The 25,637-nt window shown below is 43.1% G+C and overlaps 1 protein-coding gene across 6 annotated transcripts in view; it reads right to left on the bottom strand.

The window, feature by feature from the left end:
* SGCG (sarcoglycan gamma) overlaps positions 1 to 25,637 on the bottom strand; it is a 296,440-nt gene that overhangs the window by 48,801 nt on the left and 222,002 nt on the right. The window lies entirely within an intron of this gene.

The raw sequence follows: 25,637 nt of genomic DNA on the forward strand, positions 1-25,637 counted from the left end.
AGCTTGCTGTCTTGGGACCCATGCAGGGAAGAACGGGGCAAGCAGCCAACCCAGAGGAGGACCCCTCAACAAAGAAGTCCATAGGACGAGGACCAGACCCTTAGTCCAGCAGGCAAGCAACAACAAGCCCTGTGAAGATAAGCCAATCTCCTGAGCCTTTAATCAATCCTTTTGTCTCCTAAAAGTGTTTGGTACCTCTCTCATTAACATCAAGGCATAGCAGAAGATTTCTGAAGGATGAAACACTACAATTCCAGTGGAGAGACTTGGCTCCAGGAGGCACATCACTGGCCGCTTACACACATTAACAGATTTATTATAATTACTTTATTTAACAAAAATTTGCTGGTGGTACTTAAGGTTGTATCATTTTAAACTGGTGGTGCGCAATCTGTCAGAGTTTGGGAACTGCTGCCCTAGTCAATTAAATAAAACCCTCAGGCTGTGATAACCCCACAGAACAAGACACAGCTTCTGCCCCAGTTTCACAGTATTGCTACTGATGGATAATGCAAGGACACAGGCTTATGTCTCCACACTGAGGAATTTAAAATATGAACATACAGGCAACACACAAAAAATACAGAATATACTGGGTCGCCCAGAAGGAAGATTTTGTTTACAGTTGCTGTGGCATGATTTTACAATGAGGAGGGGAAAAGCACAACACATGGCTTTTGAATAGAATTTGAAAGCTCTGAGGTGAAAGTGACTGATGAGAAGGGAAAGAAAAAATGAATGGTGTCTGGAACTCTGGAAATCTGAAGAGAATTCCAGCTCTGAGGAGCAGCATAGCAAAGGACAGAGCACTACAGGGAAAAGGATGGGAAAACCTTTTGTTGGAGTCAAGGGATTGATTGTGGAAAATAATTATAACCAAAGATGTAAGTAGTTGTGCATGGCTGTGAACTTGGGAGTGGACAAGAAGCCTGAATTTACAGAAGATAAGAGGAAACAAATGGAAGCTTTGAAGAAGGAATGTGTTGACTTACTGACAGTATTCCCAAAGATGATCTTGATTTTGTGTGAACTCTCAGAATGAGTACAGGATGACTATAAATTATTGTCTTTGAATGAAAAGCTCTACTGTGTAGGGTGACATCTTGGGTATTTTGCATTGATGTTACTTTCAAATGTGTTCAAAGAAGAATTAGATAAATTGCTGAACAGATTATTTATATGAAAATATTAAACTTATATAAAAAAACCTGTCGATCCATGTTTTATATATATTCTAATGAGGTATTATTTTTTTTTTAATAAAATGCTTGTAGAACTGAAAGAACCTCAGGTTTATAAAGTTATGAACTTGTGCTGTAACATGAATAGGGAACCACACTACTTTTAGGGAACTTTACCAAAATTACTCTATTAAAAATCTAAATAGTTGTAAAATTATCTAGGTTTTGTAATATATAAACTATTCTATTTAACAAATTAATTTCAAATGGTTTTAAAAATGAGAGTGTTCCAATGGGACAATACGAAGGCCAAAAAAGAGATCCATCAGCATTCATGATCAAGAATGTACACGGAGCTTCCCCCTGCTGTGCCTATCTTTTCAATTTTTGTCACAGGATGTTATCTTGAAAACTACAAGACTACTCCTTTGAGAGGACTCTTATGAACAGTTTTTCTTACAGAAAAATAGTGCACAGATTTGTTGATTTACCCTCATGGCTAGACTTTGTTTTTCAACTAAATGGGTCTTGCAGGTCCCTTTATATACTAAAAACACACTACTGATAAAAGTACTATTAGGACAATGGGAACAATTTACTGCTGTTTTAATGGAACAGTCAAATAATTGGATGAAATCTTGATGGTATCTCTTAGTACTCTTCTCTTCAGGATTTTAGTTATTTATTTTTTACTATGATCAGTCATTCACAAAAGCATTTTACAATCCATCATCATCCATCTAGGTTGTACATTATGTTTAATTTCAATGTCCATGAAAATTAGTTTGATCTTCAGGTGCTTTCTGTTATAAAGCCTGGGTGCAATCTTTGGAAGATAATTTTAAGCTATTTTTCAATTTCTCATGGGTTAGTAGCCTGCATCATCTCCAAGCTCTCATTAGTTTCTGTTTTTCTTTATGTTGTACCTTACCCCCCAAAACCCTTATCTTTCCTTCTGGCTTCTCAACAATTTTATTTTACACACAACTGTAGGGGAGTTTGAAGCTCCAGCACAGTGCTCCCCAAACCTTTCCTCAGCATGACCCCAATTCCTCAGCATGGCCCCTCACTCCCATCTTGCCACCCTCCACCCCCCACAGGTGCCCCTCATTCCCTACCCACAGCCCCCTGGCCCTGCCAGTGCCCCTCATTCCCAACCCACAGCCCCCCATCCCCTCAGTTAACCCAGGGCCAGGGTCCACAGTCGACTGCCTCGCAGAGCAGTACCCAAGCCCTGGATGCCACCCATGGGAGGCAGCAGCTGCTACAGGTGGAGTGGAGCAGGGAGCCTGCCTGCCCCGCTCCCCACATCCCCTCCCTTGCAGGCAGTGCAGCCAAAGTGGAGCCTGTTGTGGGGTGGGGGAGATGGAGGATGTGGGTTGCCCACTGTGGGCTTGGAGCTCCCCACTTTGCTACCCTCCCCGCAAGGGCTCTGCAGGCCAGCAGGGAGCACTGTGCCACTATGGCCACCAAACTGAGGCACCCCCTGCCGGCCTGGCAGCAGCAGGGGCACAACTCCACGTTGACACTACTGCACCTCATCTTGGCAGCCATGGTGGTGTGGCGCTCCCTCTTATGCCAGGTCCTGACCACCAGGCTGTGGAGGCAGCTACTGCCTGGAGCTGGTCCAGCCTAGCTATAGCCCCATGCCCTGCTGTGGGTGCAGAAATCTTGGGGCGGGGGCACATGAACCCTCTGTTGCGTCGTCTCTGCTCCTTCCCTGCCACATTGCCTGTGGGCCCCCTCCCCCCACCCTTCTAACATCTCGCCTGTCCCCCTGGATCCCTATTTATTACAACTCCATCGAGTGATGTGGTGACCCCATTTGGTATTTCCTTTGGTATTTCCTGGACAGCTACTTTATTCAAAACAAGACTGTTCCTAAATTTTTCATCATCAGAGGTAACTAACAATACATTTTCACTCCCATAATTCTAAGGAAGCTTATAACATGTGCCAGGTCATAAGAGTTTTCAGACTTGCTGACATCCTAACAAAGATTTTAGTCTATCAGTAATAGTGTTTCTATATCAGCCTCTCAACCAGTAATGTCTCATTCATGAGTTAAATGGTAATTCTTCTATTGGGGTAAGGCTATTATTTTGTATTTGTTTAGCATAAAAAAATCTTTCTAGAGCATGTTATATGCTTACATTATACAGATAATACATTATACAGAAAAATAATATTAAAAAGGAAGTTAAAATTGAAAACTTAATCACCCAAAGTTTAGGAAATTTTAGAATTAAAGTTACCTACATTCTTAAGTTGACATCTTATTGTGATATATACCTGTTCTGCATCACATGAGAAATGTGTGGAAGACAGGACTAGAATCCATAGTATCATAGAAAGTTAGGGTTGGAAAGGATCTCAGGAGGCCATCTAGTCCAACCCCTGCTCAAAGCAGGACCAGCCCTAACTAGATCATCCCAGGCAAAGCTTTATCTAGGCAGGTTTTGAAAATCCCCAAGGATGGAGCTTCCACCACCTCTCTGGGTAACCTTTTCTTGTGTTTTACTACCCCCTTAGTGAGAAAATTCTTCCTAATATCTAACCTAAACCTCCCTTGCTACAACTTGAGACCGTTGCTTCTTGTTCTGCTATCTACCACCAATGAGAATAGCTTACCTCCATCCACTTTAGCACCCCCCTTCAGGTAGTTGAAGACTGCTATTATGTCCCCTCTCAGTCTCCTCTTCTCTAGACTAAATAAACCCAGTTCTCTCAGTTTTTCCTCAAAAGTCATGTCCCCCAATCCCCTTAACATTTTTGTTGGACTCACCCAATTTGTTCACATCCTTTCTGTAGTGGGGGGCTCAAAACTGAACAGAGTACTCCAGATGTGGCCTCACCAGTGCTTAATAGAGGAGAATAATCTCTTCCCTTGACATACTGGCAACACACGTACCAATGCAGCCCAGAATTCCATTAGCCTTCTTGGCAACAATGGCACACTGCTGATTCATATTCAGCTTATTGTCTACTGTAACCCTCAGGTTCTTTTCTGCAGAGCTTTTGCTTAGCCAGTCAGCCCCCAGCCTGTACTGGTGCATGAGATTATTTCATCCTAAATGCAGGATTTTGCACTTGTTCTTGTTGAACCTCATGAGATTTCTTTTGGTCCAATCTTCCAATTTCTCTAGGTCACTTGGAATTCTAGCCCTACCTGCCAGTGTATCTACTACTCCCCCTCAGGTTGGTGTTACCTGCAAACTTGCTGAGGGTGCACTCCATCCCCTCGTTCAGGTCATTGATGAAGATATTGAACAAAATTGGTCCCAGGACTGACCCCTGGGTGTAGTATTGCAGTAACTATAATTGCTTTGATTGCTTATATTGTTATTTTTCTTTTTATATAATGAAATATTTAACCAGTACAATAAAGTTAATCTTATGATTTACTTTTTATAATATTTTGATCAGTCATTATTGATCAGTCATTATTAGTGTTCTGGAATTAACCATCTATTTTAAATCTGCTATTGCTTAGCATAAATATATTTGACCTATTGGTCTCATGATTTTAGAACTTAAATTTAGTATAAGGCTTTTGATACAGTCTCCAACAACATTCTCTCAAGCAAGTTAAGGAAGTATGGGCTGGATGAATGAACTGTAAGGTGGATAGAAATCTCACTGGAGCATCAGGCTCAGACAGTAGTAATCAATGGCTTGATGTCTCATTGGCAGCCAGTATCAAATGGGGTGCCCCATGTTGTGCGCAGAGGGCATACAGTGTGAATTAAAAACAAGTAGGAATCTTTTCAGGGGCTAAAACACAATGCCACATTTATTGGAACATAAAACATAAAAAGAATAAGGAACAATAAGGTTATCTGCTTCACCCATTCCCATGCATACTCATTCATTCATTCATACAAAAGAAACAAGCACACACACAGATAGTTAGATAGTCCTGCAACGGTTAAGGTGTTACCAAGTTCTAAAATTGCTCAGGTCAGTCTGGTGGCCGGCCAGACTGACCATGAGGGATGGAGTCAGGTCTTGTTGGACATGCCCAAAACTCCTTCTTGCAGGTGGAAAAGATGCAAAGCCTTGTCTTTGGGGTTTCTGGGAAACTGCACCTCAAAGTCTCAAAGCAAAACTCATATCACATGTGTGTGTTAAGGTGCAGCAGGGTAAAAACAGCAGGCATGATAGCCCCTTCTAAGGCCATAAAGATTGCCATGTTTCAAGGAGATAGGTGCAGGGGTTTCTGAGAAACTGTGCCTGAAACTGCTGACAAGCAAAACTCGTGATGTGTGACTGTGTGTGTGTGTTAAGGGACAGTGAGGTGAAAACTGCAGCAATGGTATCCTCTCCTGAGGCCATGAAGCCTGCAAAGTTTCAAGGAGATAGGTGCAGGGGTTTCTGGGAAACTGTACCTCAAGCTGCTGACAAGCAAAACTCAAGACATGTATGACTGTGTGTTAAGGCACAGGTGTTTTTCCGTCTCTCCCCCAGAGCACTGGGATTGGAAGGGACCTCAGGGAAGGATCAGAGTCACTGGCCAGCTACACAGTCAGTGTCAGAGCAGTCCTTCCCCCCTCTTCCCCTCCCTCTCCTTACTTTCTGTTTTCCTGCAAGCAACCCCAGCTACGAAACTCAAAACATTCTGAAACTTCTGAAATATTTCAAGTGCCCTCATTTCGTTTCAAGGCTGTTTTGAAGCCTTTTCTTTCTTTTTGATTTTGCTGTTTCAAGCTTGAAATGAGTCAAAACAGTGTTGAAACAAAACACGCAGAGAAATTTCCCACAGCCTTATTAAGCATGACTTGCCTTTGGTGAATCCATGATGACTGTTTCTAATCACCTTTTTCTCCTCCAATTGCTTACAGATGGATTCCTTGAGGATCTGCTCCATGATTTTTCCAGGGACTGAGCTGAGGCTGACTGATCTGTAGTTCCCTGGATCTTCCTTTTTCCATTTCTTAAACATGGGCACTATGTTTTTCTCCTTTCCAATCATCCAGGACCTCTCCTGATTGCCATGAGTTTTCAAAGATGATGACCAATGCAATCACAATAGCCAACTCCCTCAGCACCCTCAGGTGCATCCCATCCAGCCCCCTCAACTTGTACACATCTAGTTTTTCTAAATAGTCCCTAACCTGTTTTTTCACCACTGAGGGCTGCTCACTAGGGCTGTGTGAAGCTTTAGTCCCTGATTTGATTTGACAGAGATTCGGCCTGATTCGGTCACTGAATCTCTGAATCCGAATCAAATTAGAGGACCCTTTAATCCCTCCCAATTGAATTGGAACCCTCTGAATCAATTCAGAGCAATTCAGCAAGATTTGGAGATTTGGACACAGAGAAAGCTTTAAATGTTTTTTCTATATACCTCTAGGTAACAGGGGCTCATGAGTGCTGTGATGCTGGGGCAGGTGGAACACGCCACAGAAGCGTGGAGCACTTCCAGTTAATTTCCGGGGTCTGCCGGGGAGCACACTGGGGCCCCCCCTTCACCTCTCTGGCTCAGCAACTGGTGCCTTCTGGGTCTGGGGGGGGGGAGCACCTGGGGTCCCCCTGTGGCCAATCATCAAGCCAGGGAGGCGTGGGGCGGCTCCCTAGTGCACTCCCTGGCAGACCTGGAAGGGGACTGGAAGTACTTCCAGGTTCACTGCCAAGCATGTGGAGGGCCACCCCACACTCCTGTGGGATGCTCCATGCACCCCAGCATCACAGCGATCATGAGCCACACCTGCTACCTCAAGGTATGTAGAAAAAACATTTAAAGTTGTGTCTATGTCAGGATTGCTGATTCTCTGAATCAGCATCGAATCTTCAGATTCGGATTTGGCTGAATCAAATCAGGGACAATGATCTGAATCAATGAATTGAATCACTGTCCCTGATTTGTGCCACATCCGAATCAAATAGGGCTGCTTTGCACACTCCTACTGCTCACCTCTTCTCCAAACTGTGCTGTCCAGCGCAGTAGTCTGGGAGCTGACTTTGCCTGTGAAGACTGAGGTGAAAAAGGCATTGAGCACTTCAGTCTTTTCTGCATCCTCTGTCACAAGGTTGCCTCCCCCATTCATTAAGGGACCCACATTTTCCCTAGTTCTCCTCTTGCTAGTGACATACTTGTAGAAACCCTTCTTGTTACCTTTCACATCCCTAGCTAGCTGCAACTCCAATTATGCTTTGGATTCCCTAATTTCATCCCTGCATCCCTGAACAAGGCTCTTATATTTTTCCCTAGTTATTTCTTTCAGTTTCCATTTCTTATAAGCTGCCTTTTTGTGATTTAGTTTACTGAAGAGTTCTCTGCTAAGCCAACCTGGATGTATTTTTAGATATCAGTTATATCCCCCATCAGCCTTTTCTTTTCAAGACTAAAGCCAGCTGAATTTGGGGTCTTCTCTTATCTGAGAGGCTCTTTATTCCTTTAATCACTATAGTTGCTTCTCTCTCCCTCTCTTTCAGTTCAAGTTATTTGTTTTTGAACACAGGTTTTCTTGATCACAATTGTACACAGTATTCCCAATGAGATCTCCACAGCACTTTGTATAACAAGATTAATACTTCCATTTTTCTACAGTGTCATAGTTCACTAGGGTAGCTCAGCCTAGCAGCTGGAAACAAAGGTTCTCTCAGGCATCCACAGGCCTGGCTGATATTAGAAGCTAAATGTGAATAAGTAGAGAATCAAGTCACAGGGTAAGAGCAAGAGGCAAGTCTAAGATACAAGGGCAAGGTCAGGTGCTGAAGGTCTTTAGTCAGGATGTTAAGCCAAAGATCTAGAATAAGAGTCTGGAAACCAGGATATAAGCTGAAGTCAGAAGCCAGAGTCACAAAGCTGAGTGAGAAACCAAGATCAGAAACTGAAGTCAGGCACTGGGAGATAAAGCATTCAATTGGATCACACTGGAGGTTACAGTCTTTCTAAGATTACCTCGTTCAGGTGTGGCAAACTAATATGGCCCCATGGGCTGGATCTAGACCATGGGATTTCTTACAGGCCAGATGTCCTGTGAATGGCAGTGGAAATGTTAATCCCAGGAGGTATCAGAGTCACAATATCAGACTCCACAACTCAGGGTATTAAAGTGGCTATCACATGCACCCCTTTTTCCCTGATGCTAATTTTAGTTGCCAGGGGTGACTAAAACCCCCAAATTCAGTGGTGGATAAGGGGCAGGGTGAGCAGTGTCAGGATTAACCTTCTGTGTTCTGGATTTTCACTGTTGCAGCAGCTCTAGTAGCTCAGCAACAAGCCACATAGGTCAAATCTGGCCTACAGAGGTGGGTGATCTGCCCAACTGGGTTTCTTGTAGACAGGATGGCCCATCTCTTCAGGCCAGATTCAGCCCATGCGGCTTGCTGCTGCATCTGCTGAAGCTGCTGAATTAAGAGGTGGGTCATCTGCCCCACAGGGTTTCTTGTGCATTGGATGAACCACCCAAACATATGGGTATGTCTGACTCCCCTAAACTAGTATATTTAGGTCCCTGACCTCAGTCATTTCCAAATTATGAGCCCCTGCCTTATAATGTAAGTTTTTATGCTTAGTCCCGAGTATCTTACTTTTCAGTTTTCACTACTTAATTTCATCCCATTTCTATTATACCCAGCCTCTAGGTCAGGGGTAGGCAACATTTTTTGGCCGGAGTGCCTAAAAAACCACAATGACTACCTTGGAAGGTGCCAGAGTGCTGACATGCCGGAGCCTGGAGCAGCTGTTTGCAGCCTCCTGGATGCAGCTGGCCCACGGCGCCTGGTCTGCTTGCAGCAGGGCTTGCAGCCTCCCAGCCACCTGCTGGGACCAGACTGGGCTCCATGGCTGGCAGCAGCTGCATAGAGCCCGGGCTAGCAGTGGTGTGTCGAGCAAAATGGCCTTGTGTGCCATACTCGGCATGAGTGCCGGGGGTTGCTGAACCCTGCTCTAGGTCATTCATAGACCTTCTGTATGATGGTCTGATCCTCCTCTGCACTAGCAATTCCTCTAGCTTTGTCATTGGTAAACTTTATCACCATACTCATGCTTTTTATGCCAAGGTAACTAATGAAAATATTGGACAGAAAGTACTGTGGTGCCACCCTGGCCTACCTTAATTCTTTCATTTCCTAACTTCTGGGTACTTGATTTTGCAGTCTTAATATTTTAACATATAATTCATTGTATATTTTATAGTTTATGTAAAATGTAGCTGCTGATAAGAGGTTTTTTATCACAGAGAGAGGCTTTTATATTCTTAGACAAGCTCCTGAAAAGGCCTTGGTAGTAGGAACCTGAGTTTAAATTTGACTATTTTTTTATGGAAAGCCACTGCAGTAGGAGAAGTGGGGTTATATATTTTTGGTGCCTGTTGAGGCAGGGTAGTGAATTTTTGGATTCACTAATGCTTTTTCAGAGATATTGTGTATCTCTGAAAAAAAAAATATATATAGTCAATTGCTGCATCCAGGGTATGCGGTGAGTCACAAAGTTATGAATCACAATAATCAAGTCAGCATCTGATAGGATGGGGACAGTGAATCTCAAATGGAAGAAAGGTGTTTTGCAGGCACAAATATTTATGACTCCTTCATCACTGATGATTCTGAATTATCTGAATGCTGTGTAAAAATATAATGTTGAAATTCTGGATGTCAAAAAGGCTTTTGAAAATTGGGCTTATTCAAGCTGCAAGGGACAAAGAAGAACGGAAATGGCTGATTTGAATCTGACAAGCAATATTTATGAGGGAAGCCAAATTCAGTGGTAATTAGTGGCACTAAAGATTTTACTTTCTTGCCACAGGATCATATTACACTTTTACGCACTGCCTTACTGGACAGCAATTCTCTGGATAAGGAATGTGCTTTTTAAAAAAGATGACAGTTTTGTAATTCATTTAGAACTTCATTCCTCCCAAAGGGGCTGTTTTCATCAGTCTGTTTCCATTATAAAATGTGGTATCTTGCTTCCATGCAGACAGCAAAATTCTATATATACCTTTGGGCAGACAGCTAACCGTGCACTGAAGAAACTGCAATATTTTTCACTTTTTCACTTGATATTAAACTTGACAACCTTGTACTTTGCACAACAATTCTTTTAACTTATTTAGAGACATAAACACATTTGAGGAGCTTCTAAATACATACAACAAAATAGTTGTTTTGAGCCCCATTCTTAAAATATTTTATAATAAAAAAACCACATTATTTTATATATTCACACTGCATTTTCTTGTTCCCATAAAGGAAGTAATCTATACTAGCAAAAGACATTAAGATATATTTCTACCAAACACTGTGCAGTTTTTCTAGGGTTAGCACACTTCAGACCTAGTCTCATGCTGTTTCAATGCTTTCTTGCTTCAGTGCTCAAAAAAACAGACTGTCTTCCAGTGAGAACTTGCCAGCAACTCTACAGCTCTAACTTGAAAAATTCTGTATGCAAACAACATAAAAAATATTGTCTACAGGTATCATGGGGTGGCATTTGTAATACCAAGAGAGTTCCTAGGGAGCTAGAACTAGGGAGTAGAGTCTTTACTCATCAGAACATTGCAAGAATTTGGGTGAAGTTACATGTTACACTTAAGACCATAGTAAAGGCACTTAAAATGTAAGCATCCACATGTTAACCACACTCCAAGCATCTCAAAGTTACATCACTTCAAGTGAGGTTTAACTCTGAGCTGTGCTACTTAGCTTGTGTAAGGATGAGATTACTTGTTACAATTAGCATGCTAACTCTAGAACATATGTTGAGCAATGATATAGAGGATCTTGGAGGACTGCACGTTAGGAGTTAATACCCACTTTATTGTGCACAGCTCAGACCTGGTGCTAGAGGGCTGGTGAGCAGAGACTTGGCTAAGGAGCTGCAAGTCTGCTCCATGCGTGTCCAACCCATGGGCTCTTTAGCTGCAGTGGACAAGGGCAGGGGGGAGGGAGGAAGCCCCACCCCCTACACCATTTGGAGCATTTCCCCACCCCTAATCAGCCCCCCTGTCACTCCCATCCCCCATTATCTAGATTGCTACCCTGATCACCCCCTCTGATACCCACCCCACTCCCCTGATCACCCCCCACTTGTCCCTCCACCCTCAGATCAGTGTTATGCATCCTGATAAGCCTAAGGATGGTGGGGCAGCAGTGGGTGAGTAAGTTCCCCATCCTGCCCACTCATGGTCTTACTGCAGCTCACACCATCCCTGTGCATCTGGATCTAGCCCTCGCTAGGCTCCATGGCTGCCTGACAGCTCCTTGCCCCACATCTTCTTCTTTTGCCCCTCTTCAACCATGAAGCTTATCAGGGGCTGGATCCAGGTTCATGGGGGTGGCACAGGCTGCAGGGAGCTCAGGAGCAGGCAGGGAGGGGGAATGTCTCTCATGCCATCACTGCCTGTCTCAGACTGATTGCTGTGGCAGGGCAGTGATTCCAGGTGGCAAGGCAGTGTTCCAAGCAGCAGGAGGTTTCAGGGTGGTGGGGCATGATCTGGGGCTGGAAGGGACTATTGGGAAGTGGGGAAGATGATCCAGGGGCCAATGAGTTGCAGCCGAGCAGCTCCCTGCCCACCCACTTCCCCTTCCCCTCTCCAGTCTTGTCTCCCCTCCCCACTTCACCCTGGCTCCCCCTCACCTCTCTCCCCTCCCTCCCCACTCACCAGCAGGAGTGGTGGCTCCTGGGATACTGGGGAACTGCAAATTGGTTTTATCTAAGTTGAACAGCCCAAAGTTAACTAGGTAGCACAGCTCAAAGATAATCATTGCCCAAAGTGGCATAATATTAAGATGCCTAGAAGACACATAGCACTTGTTAATGAGCCTTAATGTGTGATCATTCACATTTTAAATGATTGTAACATGGTCTGATTGTAACATTTAATTTCACTTTTAGGGTATCTTTAGTCTGCTCCCTACAGATAAGATGAGCAAAATGCAGTCCTCCAGAATGGCAGGATATGCTACTTCCAGCCCTCACCCCCACAGCAGGTACAGAACCCAGGTGTCCTGGATCCTAGCCATGCCCCTGCTTACCAGCCCTCTAATGGAAAGTCAGAATTGTGAAGGCAAGAAATGGTATTAACTGTTAACATGGGACTGCTCACAGCATGCTTTAACTTTAACATATCTTAACACTTCACATATTTAGTATAGTCTAAGTGTAACATGTAACTTCACTTTTTACGTTTAGCTCAGGGGGTTTGTTTTGAATCTGAAGCAGGGTATTTCAAGATCTGAGGCATCCCTGATGAACTGCTCTAACAGAACAATTTTTAGGTGAGGTTTTCTTGAGTTTATGGTCCAAGTCAGTGATGCTGAACGTACAGCCTGTGGTTCACTTCAATAATGGCCAGGTGCTCCCAGACTATACGCCATGGAAAAAGGGACAAAGGTCAAGCGGCCATTCCTCTCAAGAGTTCTGCTCAGAGTAAGCAGCTTCTCTTCGATTCTTAGGTCACTGATTAGATCATCCCCTTCAGCCAATATCAGGTCCAGCAGCGCTTTACTTCTTGTTGGATAATAAACTTCTTGAGACAAGTAGAGCTCAGCCATACATGTAAGAAAGCTTTGAGACCCATCAGATTTGGTTGAGTGCTGTTCCTATGAGATGGTCGGGTAGTTGAAGTCTCCCATGACAACCATGCACTGTGTGTGCAGCCTCGGCCAGTTCCCTGGTGAACTGATGGTCAAGCTCTAGTTCCTGATTTGGAGGTCTGTAGTAGACTCCTACCATTGTATCTCCTTCACCACATTCCCCTCGTATTATAACCCAGAGAGTCTCCAATCATCTTCCTTGGATGTCAATCTCAGCTTGTAGGGATGTGTAGCTCTCCTTCATGTAGAGAGCTATATCTGCACCCCTTTTTTCAGCACAATCTCTCCTATACAGGGTATAGCCATAGGCCAGTCATAGGAGAAGTCCCACCACATCTCCATTATCCCTATGAGATTATAGTAATTTTTGTTTAGCAGAGGGACCAGTTCCTCCTGTTTTTTTTCCAAACTCCTGGCATTAGTGCACATGCAAATAAGTATGCCATTGGAGGCCCTAGGTTTCCTTACATTCATGGAGAAGCTCTGTTCCTGGGGTAGGAGTGGGTTCCCTTGAGCATCCTAACCTGCTGATTTTGCAGTTGAAGCTTGGTGAACTTATTCTGGTGGTTGCCCATGCCCTGGTGAGCTTAGTTTAATGACCAGTTGAGCAGACCAGCCATTCTGGATGAGAAGACCTTCTTCCCTATGGATTGAGGTGGACGCTGTCTCTTCCCAACTTGGACTTAAGTTATAAGCAGTTGGTACTGGACAAGCCAAAGGGAAAAAATGAGAAATGGCAGCATGTGACTACTCAAAGAAAGAGGGTCCCCAGAATTCAAGAGGAGCAAACTGAAGTCAGAAGTCACTTTCAAGCATTTTGTGGTGGGACAGTGGAGGAAAAGGCAGAGAAGACACCTGCAGACACGATCCAGAGGACTTGGCATTCTAGAAGGCAGGAAGTTCACAGCCCTCTGGATGGGGGCTCCAGGACCACTGCACCAAGAAAGAAGAGAAGAGTGGTGATGGTTGCTGCAGGGGACAAAGCAGGGGGCAGAAGTACCAAGTTGTTGCCCAGATTTGAGGTCACAGGATGTGTGCTTTCTGCCTGAAACCTGAATTTGGGATATCGCAGAGATATTGCCAAAGCTTATCCATCTCTCATACCACTATTCTTTCCTGCTTGTCCATGTAGCCACCAGTGATACTTCTAGGAATGACACTGAATAGATTAGAGGTGACTAGGAGGCTCTTGGAAGGAGAGTTAAGGAGGAGCACAAGTAGTGTTTTCATTGATCCTCCTGGTAGAAGGCAAGGGCCCACGCAGGAACCATTGTATCTCTGAAATAAACATGTGGCTGAGATGGTAGTGTAGCATAAAGGCTTTGGAGTCTTCGACAATGGGGGGATGTTCTGGGGAGAAGGACTGCTACCAAGAGATGGGATTAATCTGACAAGAACTGGAAAGAGCATCTTTGGGCATCATCTGGCTAACTGTAACAGGGCCGTGCCCTGTTACTAGGGGTCTGGCGGAGTCTGAACAGCCCCATGCCCCAGAAGCACCTCTGCACACCCACCCCAGACCTGGGAGAACTCACCATAGGCTGGGGAACCAGGTCATGGGATGTGGTGAGTCCCTCAGCAAGGGAGCTGACACAGGTGTGGGGAGTGAGAGAGGGTTAGCTATGTGAACCCAGAATGGGAAGAATTAAAAACACTGAAAACAGCCTCAAGGGGATGCACCTGGCCAGGGAGCAGGCTGCCTGGAGCCTGGAGTTACCAGGGTTCAAGCAACAACCGGGAGAGCCTGGAGCAGGGATTTCCTCTGTTTGTTTGTTTGCTTGCTTGATCATTTGCTTTGTTGCAAAAGTCCGCAGGCTCTGCAAAGCTTCTGAAAGATAAGAGGCAACCAGAAGGTGAAGGCTGAAAGAACCACTGGAAGACAGCTAAGTGCTAACTTATTTGTTAAACTTCTTTTGTTTGTTTTGCATCACAAACAAGCCTGGGTGGCCTCTGGGTATTATCACCTAGCCCGACTGCAGCAGTGGAAAGGACCCTGAACAGTGGGTCCTTGGCCAAAGCCAGCAGCAAAAGTATAACTGGTCAGACCAACTAGTTTAACCAAACATACCCTGCTGTGATCAGCCGAGACTCTGCTCATACCAGCCTACACCAACTTAATAATGAAGGCTTTAAACTAGGTTCCACATGGGATGGTGCACAGAAAACTCCACCAAGAGAGCAAATGATCCAGAGGGGAAAGTACCAGAAGAATTGGAGAAATGTGGCCTGGAAAAAAAACCTACTTTAAGATGGAGAGACAACTGGCTACAAGCAGAAGGTAATTATAGATGGATCCATGTCAGAATGGCAAGAGGTTTGAGTGGGGTCTGACATGGGCCTGCCCTGGGCCCAGTGCTGCTCAATGTGTTTATAAATGATTTGGACACTGGAATTGAGAGCTTCTTGAGCAAACTTGCAGACAACACAAAATTGGGAAGGATTCTGAACACAATGTAAGGCAAGACTGCAATTCAGAAGTATCCTGATAGACTGGAAAACTGAGCTGGACTTTATGGTATGAAGTTCAATAGTGACAAATGCAAGGTGCTACATGTCAGGAAGAATAACAAACAATACAAATATAAAATAGGTGACACCTGGCAGGATGGCAGCACTACAGAGAAGGATCTGGGAATCGTGGTATTTCATAGACTCACCCATGAGTCTGCAGTGTGATGCAGCTTCACAGAAGGCAAATGTGGTTAGAAGTGAATGCACCAATATAAGCATTAGGTGTAAGATGCACAAGATGATAGTGCCTATAGTATTTACAAGTACAACTCTGTTGCAGAGAATATTAATTTCATGGGCTCTAATGGGGCACATGTGTAGACACTGAGATGTTTACTGTGCAGTTAATTAGTCAACTGTGCAGTAAATATCTCATGTAAACATGTCCAGGAAAAACTTTTTAACAGTTAAAACAGTGAGGCAGCGGAATAGGATGCCTAGGGGAGCTGTGGAGTCTCAATCACTGGATGTGTTGGACAGATGAGGTTGGACAGACACTGGTCAGGGATGATCAGTAGCTATGCCTATATTTTTCTATGGGTATTTCCCATACTTCTGGGCTTTTTGGTTACCAGATGGGGCTGGGAGAGAATTTCCTTGCTTCCTCCCTTTTACCCCTCCTGACCCCTACTCCATGTGTAAACATTCTTAAAAAGAAAAAATAAAGCCTTCTTCACACAGGCACCTTTGACTGGGGTGTGCCAGTGCTCCTACTGGGACTTAAACCTGGAGGTTCCTAGCTAGAGGGTCATGCTCCTCTGCTTTGGGTCAGACTGATCACCATAATTGGGGTCAGGAATTTCTCCCCATGGTCAGACTGGCACAGACTGTCAGGGTTTTTTCAGCTGGTTTTTGCAGAATTACAGCTGGAAATTCCAGTTAATGGAAATTCTGGTTAGTTAAATGCCAGATAGCAGGGATTTAACTGTATATTGTACTGGACTGATGAAAAATGAGTGTGTGTACACTAATCAACTCGAATCATTTTTGAAACTAGAAAGTGTTAACTACATGTTATCTGTATACAGTTAACTAAGCATTTATAATGCTTGCTTGCTTAGTGTCCTTCATGCCATATGGCATATGGAGGCCTAAAAGGAAACATCTCCACCTGTCTTTGTCAAATGTTCTTCTTTACGTTGACAGCTCATTCTTCATTTTCTTTCTGTATTGCCTTCCTTTAGCTGGTTTCCAAAATATCACTTTTCTAAGTAATTTTTCATCATCCATTTTTAGAATGTGACCTTTCCAGTTTCATCTTCTTTCTTTGATTTCCATGATGATGTTTCTTTGCTTGGTTGTCTCCTCTGCCTGTGCTTGTGATAATAGTTTTGGCCAGGAAACTAGCAGGATTATTTTGTGGCATCTGCATATGTGGCATCTATATATGAAATGCTGTACCTTTTCCCCAAGAGTTTTTGTCATCTATCAGTTCTCCCTGGGTGGGCACATCTACATGAGACACTAGTGTGCAGTAGCAATGAGCTACCGTGCAGCAGTTCATTGCTACTGTGCAGTAGCATCTGGAAAATACTGTGCAGGGATTGTACAGTGCAGTAATGCCGGTTACTGCGCAGTCATTTAGTACCTGCATAAGTAAATACTAAATGACTGTGTAGTAACAACTGCATAGCCTGCCACTTGAGTAGACACAGCCCCTATGACTTAACCACGTTGATATCGCATTACTGTTAAAAATTTAAATTTTTGTTCTGAGATGATACTTCTTTGGCCTCTAAATGTTACTCAGTTGCAAAAGTGCTGCTCTTGCCTTTATATACATTTTCTGGATGTTTTCACATTTTCCTCTTGTTTGACTGATTTTGGCTCCTAGGTATACAAGGCATTTACAATAACTATAAAGTAATAACAATATGATATATATATTATATTTGTATATGCTGGTTTTCTAAGTTTCAGCTGAAACTGGAAAGAGAAAAGCCAAAAATACCACAAGATAGGCTGATTGCTCATTTTTCTCACCCTGTCTGGAAGCAGGATGTATTGTAAATTTTGTAAGGGAATTTGTTCTTGCAATATTTTCAGGCCCAAATGTTATACTTCTATTTTTTCTGGATTTCAATAAAAGTAGCCAATCTTAACAGTCTAACTTAACATATGAAGGATGGAAAGAGGCATCTTAAGACTTGAGAGAGGTCTGGGGTAGCACAGTTTCCAAGCCACATTTATATCACTTGTGCCATGCTTAGGACCTGATTGTGTTCTAACTAAAATATTCAAGGTTATAGAATAAACACATTTAGAAGCTGTTGCTTGGAAAAGAGAATAAACAAACCAGGTTTTAACAGTATTTTCAATAGGCTATAACATGATATTAAACACCAATAATCAGCTATTTAAAATGTAGTAGTCATAGTCATAACAGTTTGGTTATTTGCTATTGCTCTATGTGTTTTAAATGTGGAGGTCTTCCCTGCCTATTTGTCCATTGTCACTCAATAATACTGAAAAGATTGGAGTATAAAGAAGCCATTTGTAAATAAAATAGAACTTCTGGCTTCTCTTTAATACTGACAGTTGTGACAGAAAGTGATAAGCAAAGCTATTTCAAAAGAGGTCTCCGCAATGACCTCAATTTATAATGCGTTGACAATCATGGTAATTAAAAAAGACAGAGGCTCTCATTAATGTGATTGAATCTGGCATGTCACAGATGCTTCCAGCTAGCTCTCTTTTCTGAAAGTATTTGTTGCTTTATAGTATAATTAAAGCCAATCACAAAGTTTTACTCTCTTAAAGTGATATAATTTATACCACAATAATTAAGGTTTGGCTAGCATCATGAAGATACATTTTCATCCATGATGAAGATGCATTTTCAGACATTTAGTGTTGTGTTAAAAATTCAGTTTCACTTTTAAATTTATCATGCACAACTTGGGAGCATTTTTTTTCTTTAAAGGAAGGAATTTTAAATTTGGACAATTTACTTACGTTAATATGTTAACCTTGGAAAAGGGAAGTGAATGAAAGAAATACAAATTTAAAGTCCTAGGACTACAGAACCCTAAAACATGCTTGTATTATAATTAAGAAAGTATACTTCACCTCAACTATAAATCAAGACAAATCAAATCTTGAAAAATGGAATTAAAAAAATGAAGGTATTTATGTTCAGACTGCAACATAAACAAAAAACTTTAAAATTTATATTAAAGACAATACATATTGCAGCCATCAATAAAGATGTTATGGACAGAGACACGAGTATGTTGCAGGGATAATTAGTTCAAAGGGTCCTCCAACATAGAAATTGAAGATAATTTAAAGTCTAAAAATGTATTATCCTTTTTACTCGAATATGACACACACCTTTCCCCTGAAAAGTAGCTGCTGGAAATCGAGGTATCTTTAACAAGGAAATGAAGGGACCAAAGGAACTAATCCTGAAAGAGCAGAACTGCTCAGCCCCTCTGAGCTGAGTGGGTAGCCAACAGTACCTGCCTAGTCAGCTGAGAGCTCCCCCAGCTATAGTAGAGGGGCTGATCAGTTCTGCTTCTCCACTGGTGCTGCTAGCTGAGCCCAAAACTGCCTAGCCTGTCTTCAAGCTGAGTGGGCCCTCAGCTTACTCAGGAGGACTGCTAGTTGCCCACCCAGCTTAAAGAGGGGCTGGGCAGTACAGCTGCTGCAGGACTGCGCCATCAGCTGATGTGCCAGTCACTGCTGGCTGAGCAAAACTGCCTGGCCTCTTTTCTCTTCTCAAGCTCAGCCAGATGCGCAGTTTGTAGGTTAGCTGAGGGCCTGATCTGGACAGAGCAGAACTGTCTAGCCCTTCAATTCAAGTTATATATGCCCTCTAATGACATTGTAGGTAAATTCTGTCTTCCAAAAACAAGATGCAGGTCTCATGGCAGGGGGCGGGGAAGATGTGGTATGCAAGAAAATATGTTAGTTCCTCTAAAAAGAGAGAAATTAAATTGCATTCCTCACTAGAAAGGGAATCAATATTGCTACAAGAGAATCATAGATAATTAGGGTTGGAAGGGACCTCAGAAGGTCATCTAGTCCAATATCCTTCTCAAAGCAGGATCATCCCCAACTAGATCATCCCAGCCAAAGCTGTGTGTAGCTGGATCTTAAAAACCAACAAGGATGGAGATTCTATAACCTCTCTGGGTAACCTGTTCCAGTGTTTTACTACCCTCTTAGTGAGAAAACTCTTCCTAATATCTAAGCTAAACTCCCCTTGCTGCAACTTGAGACCATTGCTCCTTGTTCTGTTATCTGCCACCACTGAGAACAGTCCAGCTCCATCCTCTAATGAACCCCCTTTCAGGTAGTTGAAGGTTGCTATTAAATCCCCTCTGTCTTCTCTTCTCTAGACCAAATAAAAGCAGTTCCCTCAGCCTCTCCTCATAAGTCATGTGCCCCAGCTCCCAAACCATTTTTACTGCCCTCCGCTGTGCTCTCTTCAATTTGTCCACATCCTTTCTGTAGTGGGGGGCCTAAAACTGAACACGGTACTTCAGATGTAGCCTCAGCAGATGTGGCCTCTGCTGAATAGAGAAGAATAATCATGTCCCTTGACCTGCTGGCAACACTCATACCAAGGCACCCCAGTATCCCAGTATACTATTAGCCTTGGCAACAAGAGGACATGGTTGGCTCATATTCAGCTTATTGTCCACTGTAACTCCCAGGTCCTTTTCTGCAGAGCTGCTACCTAGCCAGTCAGCCTCCAGCCTGTACTGGTGCCTGGAATTGTTCTGTCCTAAGTTCAGGACTTTGTACTTGTCATTGTTGAACTCATGAGATTTTTTGTGGTCCAATCCTCCAATTTGTCTAGATCACTCTGAATCCTAGCCCTACCCTCCAGCATATCTACTATTTCCCCCAGCTTGGGGTTATCAGCAAAGTTGCTCAGGGTGCACTCTATGCCATCTTCCGTATCATTGATGAAGACACTGAACAAAACCAGCCCCAGGACTGAGCCCTGGAGCACGCTACTTGACACCAGCTGCCAACTAAACATCAAACCATTGATTACTACTCTCTGATCCTGAAGCTCCAACCAGTTTTCTCTCCATCTTACAGCTCATTCATCCAGCCTGTTCCTTAGGTTGCCGGCGAGAATGTTGTGGGAGACCGTCTCCAAAGCCTTGCTAAAATCAAGGTATGTCACATCCACTGGTCTCCCCACATCCACAGAGCCAGTCATCTCATCATAGAAGGCAATAAGGTTGATCAGGTATGACTTGGCCTTGGTGACTCCACGCTGACTGTTCCTAACCATTTTCTTTTCCTCCAAGTGGTTAGAAATGGATTCCTTGAGGATCCGCTCCACAATCCTTCCAGGGACTGAGGTGAGGCTGACTGGTCTGTAGTTCCCTGCATCCTTCTTTTTACATTTCTTAAATATGGGCACTATGTTTGCCCTTTTCCAATCATCCAGGACCTCTCCTGATCACCATGAGTTTTCACAGATGATGGCTAGTGGCTCTGCAATCACATCAGCCAACTCCCTCAGCACCCTAAGGTGCATCCCCTCTCACCCCATGGACTTATATATGTCCATCTTTTCTAAGTAGTCCCTAACCTTTTCTTTTGCTGCTTTTGGCTGCTCACCTCCTCCCCAAATTGTGCTGCCAGGTGCAGTAGTCTGGGAGCTGACCTTGCCTGTGAAGACTGAGGTAAAAAAGGCATAGAGCACTTCAGCCTTTTCTGCATCCTGTGTCACAAAGTTGCCTTGATCAAGTCTGCATGTTCTTCTGATGTCTCAGCACATCATGATAGAAAATCGGTGACCTAATTGAATGTGCCCAGCCTATAGGTGATAGAAAATTAATATGAGCATTATTGTTCTTTGCTCGGTATAGCCACTGGGGTACGTAATCCGTTATAAGCCTAGATTCCTGCTGATCAAATGATATCTGAGATACTCAACTGCCCATTTAATCACAAAGACAATTTTATTCTACAGTTGCATACTTTCTTTCTGCAGCATTCAGTTTTATATTGGCATATGCTAATGGCCTTTCTGTACCATTCCTCTCCTGACACAGGACAGTGCCTACCGCTGTTTCAGGTGCATCTGTTTGAACAATAAATGGTTTAGAGAAGTCCGGTGTTATTAATAGAACTTCACTACACAATGCTTTCTTGATTTTTATCAAACACTTCTTCCATCTCCGGGGTCCAATTTATTGATCCTTTCACTTTCCCCTATATCGTGTCTGTGAGGGGCATAGTTATTTCAGCAAAGTGAGGAATAAACCTCCAATAATAATTAGCTAGTCCCAAAAATATGCTTCTTGGTCTGTGGAAGGGCATACTTTTCTATAGTCTTGACCTTGCTTGCTAAGGGATGGATGATCCCTTGTCCCACATGGAACACCAAATAATTAGTCTAGTTCATTCCTAGCACTCACTTCTCAATTCTCTGAGGACGGCTTTCAAATGCTGAACATGTTGGGCCCAGACTGTGACTAGATCATGATATCGTCTATATATCCAACTGCATAAGTCATATGGGGTACCAAAAGGTGATCCATTAATTGTTGAAAAGTAGTTGCAGCACCATGTAAACCAAACAGCATTTGTGTGAACTCATATAGTCCCCACAGTGTGCCGAATGCTGTTTTGCCCTGGTCTTTCTTTGCCATAGGGATCTGCCAGTATCCCTTTGACAAGTCGATAGTGGAAATAACTTTTTGACTGGCCTATACAGTCTAAAAGTTCTTCAATGTGAGGCATCAGAAAGGTGTTGAAATGCGCTATAGTATTCACTCACCTGAAGTCTACACAAATCCTAAGTGTACCATCGATCTTGGGCACACTAACCATAGTGCTACACCAAGGGCTTTGCGACAGAACTATAATCCCCTGCTCTAAAATCTTTTGTATTTCTTTATGTACATCTTGCTGTAAATTTTGAGGTACTGGGTGCCATCCTTCATGCACAATCGCTCCTTTTGGTGTGAAAATCTTGTGCATAATACCCCCAGCCAGCCCTGCTCTCTCATTAAATATGTCTCCAAAATCATGAATTATCCTCCACAATTCTTTTTGTCGCTATCTCGTTAAGTTTTCCCCAGGCTGGATTAACTCCTCTAGTGTTGTTTCTCTTTGCCCCTCCCCAATCTTAGGCCCAAGCTTCTCTTGTATGCCCTCAGGGCTGAGCATCCAGACTTCAGGTTCCTTTCAGGCTATCAATAAATTGACATACTACATTTGTTGCTTTCTAACATGGTCTGGCCTATGGATCTTATAGTCAATGGGTCACACCTTCCTAATTATTTTGAAAGGCCCTTCCCACTTTGTTAATAACTTGTTGGCAAAAGTTGGGAGGAGTACCAGCACTTTATTGCCTCCTTGAAAATCCCTTTCTCTAGCTTTCTGATCATAATGTGCCTTCTGGTGTTGTACCCTCTCCATATTTTCCTGTGCTACTTGTCTAACGCTACTCAGTCATTCTATCAAGCTCTGTCTGTGCTGGTGTACACCTATCCCTATCATGTATGTATGCTTCAGCATCATCATCCTTAGTCATTTTGTGCATCCTGAAAGATGTCCAATTGTGCCTGATCCACTCCTGCTGCTGCAGGGCCTGCTAATGCTGCACTTCTAATACTTTAATGACAGCCTGCAGCATTTGTCCTAAGATATCCATTTGGGACATCATGCTTATTTCCATTTTGGTGTCTGCCTCCAGGGTTGGGATATCCCCCTCATTCCCAGCCAATGCAACAATTTGTAATCTACTGTGACAGGTCTTAGTGGGCAGCCTGCTCTTTTCTTCTTGACTAGTTACTTGGGTATACTTCTGGACCGACAGGTTGGCTCGTTATGATGGCTCACAGGAATGCCAAGTGTTTCTCACCTGTCACAACTTTGGTGTTAAACTTTTTTGAGGGAGGGAGTTCTTATACCCTACAACTTCAGTCCCTGTTGGCCATGCAGACATTGTCCACCAGGGCTCCACCTCCCCTACACCCCACCTAGCACCAACCCACTGTTTAAGAGTCTTGTCCATGATATAAGAAAGACCTGTTCTCGTAAAAGTCCTTTAGCCACTTTAAGTCCACTTGTAGGTGCACAGTCTCTGTGGACCACAGATATTAGCCTGCAGTCTCTTTCTACAACCAAGTCCTTTATCCCAAACATGGGCACTGCCCCTCCAGGCAGTTAGGGAGATTAGGATGCATGTTGAGTAGCATTCACTGCCCACTTACTCATGCTTTTCTCATCTTCATTCCTCTCTTTCTCACAAGATCCTCATGGCTCCAGCTCTGGTTGTCTGGATCCAGCTGCCATGTCTGATCTTGAGGTAAGTGGCCCCTCCAAGCCAGCCCAAGCGGGGAAGCTCGCTTCTGGTTCCCCCGCCACTTCACTCCAGGGCATCTTTATGCCGGTGCGCCCATTCCATCCACTCAATCAGTGCTAGCACATGCTTTTAAAATGCTCCCATGCTGATGCCATTTTTTCTTTTATTTGCTCCACAGCTGAGGATGCTGGCTGATTCTATGATGACTCCACTGTTCTAGGTAAGTTCCTACTTGTAGAGGATGCTTCTTTTCTGCCACAGCTCTTGGTGGGAGCTTCTTCCTTGCCATCCTACATGAAGTGGATGTTTAATATTTATCTACTTCACTGGATGCTTCAGATGCATCTCAAGAAAAAGGTTAAACTTAAACTAAATGTAAAACATGACCTAGAATAGCATATGGTGAGTGTTTAAAAATATTACAAAATATTCTGAAAAGAAGATAGGAGGAATTTATTTAATTCCATTTAATAAGCCAGAATATTACCATTTTAAACTGATTTGCCTAAAAAAACCCTCACCTGAATAAAAACAATTTACAATGATTGCACCATAACAGAAAAAAGATGTATACTAAGCCTGATCTACAAGTTACACTTCAAGAATGATTAACCAATTAATCACACCTTAAGTGGTCACTCGGCAACATGTTCAATCAATTAATGGCATGATAAAAAGAGGAATAAGTTACAAAGTTGTGTAATAACTTTGTAGCTTCTTCCTATCATGCTGTTAAGTGAATGTGTGGCCAGGGACCCCTGTGGCTGGAAGCCCCATCAGCTGATTGGAGTTCGCAGATAGAGGGCAGGCTCATGTCTACCCCAGAGCCTGGGAACTCCCAGCTGACAGGGCTCCCAGCTATGGGGGCCCCCCATGGACCTCTGTGGCTAGGAGACCACAGCTGCTGTGATTCTCTGGCCACATGGTGCCCATGCTGTGCCCCCACAGCTGAGACCTCATTAGTTAATTTGGCCCCCCAGCTTCTTGCTGGTGCAGGGGGAGCTTGGGAATGAGATTGGCAATAAGGCGCAATTGTGTGGGTCACTCATTGGATCCCATCAAACCTTTATCTGCACATGTAGAGGGGTCCCTAGAAAAATTAATTTCTCATTTGAATTCAAAGGTTTTCAAGTAAAATCAATGTTTAAAAATATTCTACAGACCAAGTGCAAATATAGCACCTGGTTTCTCACAGATACAAATTAAAATAATTCTTAATAACTGAACCAGAAGTGGTGCCATAAGGAGATTAAAAAAATGCCAGGTACTGCATAATTCTTGCAAATTAGCTTTTCTGGGGTTTTAGTGTACAAAACACTTATTTGAACTTCCATAAAGAAGTACCCAATACATTTTTAACTGATCAGAGAAGAAATTATTCTGAGCATGAATGTACCTCAAGCAAATTAAATGCCAGAACTTATAAAAGTTATAGGGCTATGGAACTCCCTTGCCAGAGCAGAGATGCTATGAAGTTATTGACTCACCATACAGTTACTTTTCAGTTACATAATTAATTTCATGGGACTTTTTTCATTTGCAACTGCAAATACAAGTCCCTGTACTTTGATTAATCAAGAGGAATTATTAGACAATTAGCATATTTGTATTATTGTTGTCATTAAAGAATGACTTAGCAAATCTCTCAAGTTGGACTGACTCCATACACTTTATATTGACTCCATATTTCCCATTCATATTCCCAGAACAAGTGTGATCAAGTTTTAGACTATATCCTTTTCTCTACTTCATTTATTTGATTACAAAACAAATTACCTTTTGGGGGGCCACACACGGAGGGGAAGGAGCTAAACCTTCACTGACAGCAAATGAACTAGGAAGCAATACTATTGAGTGGGGGTAGGGATAATGATATAATGGGGGTCAGTAATTCAGGGAGCCAGATGCTGCAATATATATAACAGCAACAGCCCATCAAAGTAGAAAACAATTACAACCAAGTACAGTGCAAAGACTGAGAAGAGACTTCATCATAAAATCTTCAAATTATTAGTATTTTGTAATAACTATATACTACGCCAATAAACATCTATTTTGCTGGTGCTTTTTAGACCAGTATCAGGATACAGATTTTACCTCAAGAGGGTGATATTTAA

This window comes from Alligator mississippiensis, chromosome 1 (genome assembly GCF_030867095.1).
Source record: "Alligator mississippiensis isolate rAllMis1 chromosome 1, rAllMis1, whole genome shotgun sequence".
Lineage (NCBI taxonomy): Eukaryota > Metazoa > Chordata > Crocodylia > Alligatoridae > Alligator > Alligator mississippiensis.